Source organism: Salvia splendens, chromosome 11 (assembly GCF_004379255.2).
Source record: "Salvia splendens isolate huo1 chromosome 11, SspV2, whole genome shotgun sequence".
NCBI classification, from domain to species: Eukaryota; Viridiplantae; Streptophyta; class Magnoliopsida; order Lamiales; family Lamiaceae; genus Salvia; species Salvia splendens.
Window position 1 is genome coordinate 18,885,916 of NC_056042.1, and position 5,779 is coordinate 18,891,694.

The window sequence follows — 5,779 nt, forward strand, 5'->3', positions numbered from 1 at the left end:
AATTATGGAGAAATACGTGATTTTAAAACAAAAAAAAGTACTATTATATACAACTGAATTTGATTTTATAAGTATACATGTGAAATAGTTAATGCTTAAAAAAATTAAATTTTAAGCATTAACTATTTCACGTGCCATTTTAATTATTCAAAATATTGATTAAATATGATATTGAAAATGGTGAGTTGTGTGGACTCACTAATTCAAACCTCCATAATTTCGCGTGCCAGACTTTAATTGCATAGCAAAATATTTGTAAACAAACTAACGAAATAGTAGTATATGTGTAATGCCGTATTATGCTTATTTATATTCATAGTAGTATTATGATTTATTTTATCATTTGAAACTATCATTTTATCATTTCAAACTATCATTTTATCCACTGAAACTATCATTAGAAACTATCATTTTATCAAGTGCAACTATCATTTTATCTCCTGAAACTATCATTTTATCAAGTGCAACTATCATTTTACATTCTGAAACTATCATTTTATCCCCTGAAACTATCATTTTATCAAGTGCAACTATCATTTTATCCCCTAAAACTATCATTTTATCAAGTGCAACTATCATTTTACATTCTAAAACTATCATTTTATCCCCTGAAACTATCATTTTATCAAGTGCAATTATCATTTTACCTTCTGAAACTATCATTTTATCCCCTAAAACTATCATAATGTGATTCCTCCCAAAATATAAAGTCATTTGCATGTTTGACTAAAACTGTGATTACTGTATAATTTTCTAGTTATAAACATCGTCAACAAATTTCAGTTAATTCCCTTAAAAAGAAAAAAAAAGAAAAAGAGAAACAAATTAAAGAGACGACAATGGCAGTATAAAGTCAAGCTCCACCATGTAACGGGGGGCTCCTCCTCCTCTTTCTCTCGCTTTCTCTCTCACACACTAACACGCACTTGCTTTTTATGCTCTCTCCACGTCGCTGTCGAAATTGTGCCATTGAAGCATTGGGCACATTTTCCCCAATTTCGACTGCATTTGCTACTTAAGAAGATCGGTGAATTTTGCTCTGTGAAATGGCTGATACTGATAGCGTCGTTTCTCATCATCGGAGAATGATTCATCAAGTTTGAACTTCTTCTCATCATTTCGCGGCAGATTGTGAGTGGAAGTGTTTGAAAGAGCAAGGTCAAGCTTCATAACGAAATGACAATTTTGCCCCTATATAACCGAAATATGATAGTTTTATTTGATAAAATGATAGTTTTATTTGATAAAATGATAGTTTTGTTAGATTAAATCTAGACCACATATTTTAAAAATGTGTGGTGGAGATTTAGTTATAGGGTTATCACACAAATTGGGTTTATCATTATAATGCACCCATATATATATATATATATATATCAAGCTACCCCTTTAATTTGGGAAGGAATTTAAGAACACAAATATACAAATGTTGGGCCTTTCTTTGCAAGTCCAAACCACACCGTGCACAACCGGAGTTTAGCCCGAAAGTCAGCCAGAGTAGCAGCCTATCTCTCTCTCTTCTGCCTTATCCTGCAGCAAGAAAACAATGTATTAGATGCTTTTGAGGGCTTCATCAGCCACTACTTTTACTTTAAAAAAAATTAACTCTTATATAAGGGAGGAAATTACAAATAAACTCTTATACTTTAGATAGGAGATTACCTAAGGCCATAGGGCAGCAACACTTTAGGAAAGAGAGGACCAAGATTTACCTAAAAAGGCTTGGTCAACTCCTCAAATCCTCTCCCAACAGCCCCTGCCTTCTCTCCAAGTACTACATGCAACAATCAAACAAAGTGTTTAAACACAAGAGTACATGTACCCTAAATGTAGACAAATCAAATCAACCAAGTAGGAGGAAGCTAATCAAAAAGGGATGTTGCTGCAATAAGAAAACAAGAGAGGAGTTCAACCCATTTAATGATTCACGAGTACATCACTTGTACAGCCTCACACAACCTTCCAAACATCCCATAAATGAGTCAAGACCATATACCCAATATGGGCAAAAGAGTTTCAAGTAGACTATGAAAGAGAAGACAACACATCGCTCAAAGTATCAGATTCACCCCTGCACAATCTGCCTTGCAGATTTCCAGTTACACAAATGCCTATATATATATGTCTCCCCTTAGTCTCACTCCTTACCAACACCTCAGTCAAAAAAAAAACGAGAGAGGTTGAGTTTCTTGAGGAAAGGGCAGTGAGTGGACTAAGCTAGCAAGAGCACATCAGTTTCTCTCCCAGCTCTTCACCACAGCAGGTAACTCACACAACCCTACTTGTAACTCCTTTTCATCCCAGTAGAACACCACTACACAAGCATGCCTAAGCACAAGGATATCTTGTAGCAACCAAACCTCAAGAATGTTAGAACACCAACACTTCAAATAAATATAAGAACAGTAGAACTTGAAGACCAAGCATGCTGTAGTTCAATTTTGAAGTTGGAACAGAAGAACAAAACTCTACTTCCTCTCAAGCTTTAGATCACATCAACAACAACACCTCTAAGACACTAGTAATTAAAGGATTTAGGGCACAGATCAGTTTCCTGTGATTTAGTTTTCGTGCTTAAACAATAAAATAAGAGGGAGAGGGTAGAGACTTAGCTTCTGGCCGGCGAAACGACGTGGCTCGCGGGGCAGGGTTGCGGCAGCTCTGACAGCGACCGACCCCCGGGTAGCTCGGAGGGACCCACGCTGTGAGGGGATGGGAGAAGCCGGCGATGCTACTCACCGGTCCCGAACTTGACGCCGCGACGGAGGCGGCAATGGTGGCGCTGCCTTGCGAGGAAGACGGCGGCTGGTGGTGAGCCGTGAGGGAAACGCGACGGAGGGAGCGCGACGGAGGCGGCGATATAGCACCGCCAAGAGGAGCCGAGAATGAGGGAGAGAAGGAGATCTAGGGTTTCCATACCTGATTTGGGGATTTTTGTTGAAGGGGGGGAGACAGAAACCGATGGGTGGGGAGTAGATTAATTAAATTTGGGCTACCTTTTAAATAAATCTTGGGCCACTCTTTTAATTAGTTGGGCCACTGAGATATTTTGGTGTTGGGTTGTGTTTTGTTTTGGCCCTTTTCTTTTATTTTGTTTTGGGCCAGGGAGATAAAATTAGGAATGGGCTAATTTCTCTCAAGTTGGGCCTGCTATGTCTTTTAAGTTGTGGGCTCTCCAAATCTTTTGCCCGATCAATTAACTGTTGGTCCGCTAATTAATTTCCGCAATGATAAATATAATTCCCGGATTTTATTTTAATGCTTGAATAATTTTTGCGTAGGAGGTAAGATTCTTTTGTTAATCGAATAATTTGTAAACCTCCACATAAATTAAATCACTCGATTTAAGTAATGCTCAACGACTTTTCTATGCAATAAGGAAAAAGAATAAAATGATCATGCACTTAGGATGCATTCACGTCAAGTTTATTTGGCTTCTTAAGCCTAATTAAGTATTATTCTCATTTTCTAAAGGGGCGTTTTCGCACGTCGTTTAAGACCAAATCAAGGAAACGTTCCGACTAAGGAAATAGCTTTTGAGGTGGGCATTCCTTTTTAAACGTGACTTTAGCATGTTTATGTGAAAAATTCTATACATGTTTTTGTCATGCCATGTTTTGCTTTTATAAATACCTATCTGTTTGGCTTTGCCAATCATGTTTAATCGAATTCGGGTCCCAGTAGGGCCGCAAACCCTACTCGGACTAGTGTACACATATGGGGACCGTGAGCTAGCTTTCGAGTTGGCCAGTCCAGTGACCATCGTGGAATGTGGCCACTTACGTTCAGATATGGTATCTATGTTTATGTGATTGCGAAATCAATTTTATGAACTAAAGGAATTTTAGTGACGTGGGCCCCTTTTTAAGTAAAACCTCGTGTTCACTCAACTGTGGCTGACAAAACTTTAATAAAACTTATGATTTTTGGCAATATGTCCATGATAAGGCTAATTTCATGCATAGGTCTAGGGGTTGAATTAATACAATTATAGGGTCAAACACATGTTTTAAGCCAGGTGTGCAGAAGAATTCGCCAGGTCGAGGAACAAAGAAGATGAATTACAAGGACCATGCAAATACGGCGAATAAGTGAGCAAATTCGGAGAAAAATGACTATACGGAGGGATCGTGAAACTGAAGGGCAGAATGGAGATTTCTGCGAATGTTTCTAGAAGATCCTACCGCATCTATATAAGGAAGAGAGCATGCAATGCTCGGGGACTTTTGGCACTTAGGCCTATGGTTCTTAGCTCACACACTTCTGCATACTTAGGGGATTTTCGGAGTTTCGAAGGGGGTTGCGTTTGCCGTCACTGTTGCTTTCAAATTCTCGATATTTGTGGTGTAATACCATCCTTGCAGAGGGCGAAGAAACAATTTCCCGTTTTTATTTTAGTGACTGCTGAAGATTTCACCGAGCTTCGCCGTTCGAAGCTCGGCTCTGTTTTAGGTTAAATTTCCGTAGTTTATGCAATTTCTATTTTCCGTATTTGAGTTGCTGTTGAGTTTTGGTTATGGGTGTTCATTATTTTGAGTTTGTTGTGATTACTGAGTTGGATGTTTGAGTTTCGTGTTGGTTGCTGAGTTTGGGTGGAATCGTTGGAATCTGGTGTTGATCGAAGTAGATCTGGGTGAATCGGGAACTATGGAGTTGATTTTGGTTGCTGTTGGGTTCGGTTTGCTTGGATCCGGAGTGGATTGAGTTTCCGACGTTGGATCTGAAGAGTGATTGCAATTTATGCCTAGCTTTCGTGTTTTCATTTCATTTCGCCTAGTATACGTAGATCTCTTTTATTTTCGGTTGTTTGCAAGTTTTCGATGTCCGAATTTTTACATTTTGTTCGAATCCCGGTATGTGCTCTGTTTTCTTCATCTTCGTGTTTGATTTAGTTGAAGTTAAGCATGTCATTGTTAGTTAGGTTCTTAGTTTGTTAGTTGCATCTTTTCTTCCGTACTTGATATTTCTGGAAGTTGGTTCCCACTTCCGTACTTGGTCTAGGAAGTAAGTTTAAAATTACATTGATCTAAGGATGTTCGATGTCTGCATGCTGTTTACAGTTTACTAGGTCTAGTGTTTAATTTCGTGCTTATGTGTAGAAGTAGTTATATCTCAACCCAAGTTTGCGTGGCAGCAGCCGTTTTCTAACCAAAAATCTCTAGATGCTTTCTTACGTGTCCATCTTCGTGGGATCGACCCCTTGCTTCTCTATACTAGTCTATAGTATAACGGGTTGAGGGATCTTTGAAACGCGAGAGTTTGTGTGTCCATTGACAGAGTCTCCCGCGTCGCCTTGAGTTCCTAGACCTAGTGTTTAGTGGATTCATTGGACTTGGCAGCTCGATCTAGAAGTTTATTATACACACACTCACACTAACGACAAGCATGCTTCAAATGGCGCCGTTGCCGGGGATGGAAGGCGTAATTTGTGATTGTGTTTAGAGAATTTTGGTGTACATAGTTCTTAATTTTTCTTTCTTTTCCTTTATTTTCAGTTTATGAGCAAAGACTCGCGGTTTGGACACTATGGTGACTCATCTGAGTGGAGGAACGAGCAGTTTATTTGGCAAGTCAAGAACACAGCATCTACGGTCACCACCAGATCGGGTTTATCAACAGGAGATCCATTTCCGTTTGGTTCAGAAAGCGACGAGAGTTGGAGTTCGTCAGGAAGGGAGGATCCCAAATCATCTTCAGAGACAGATACAGAATAGGCAGAAATAGGAGACATGGCACACGTGGTCGATCCAGATCCGGAGATTGGTTCGCTCACGGCCCA

General features: G+C 39.3%; 1 long non-coding RNA gene across 1 annotated transcript; it reads right to left on the bottom strand.

Moving 5' to 3' along the window:
* Positions 1 to 1,318: 1,318 nt before the first annotated feature.
* Positions 1,319 to 2,967, bottom strand: LOC121755963. Its single transcript, XR_006040883.1, has 2 exons — positions 1,663 to 2,967; positions 1,319 to 1,530 (listed from the first exon to the last, which is right to left on the bottom strand). It is a non-coding gene; the product is annotated as an uncharacterized LOC121755963 (long non-coding RNA).
* Between the last annotated feature and the right edge of the window lie 2,812 nt (positions 2,968 to 5,779).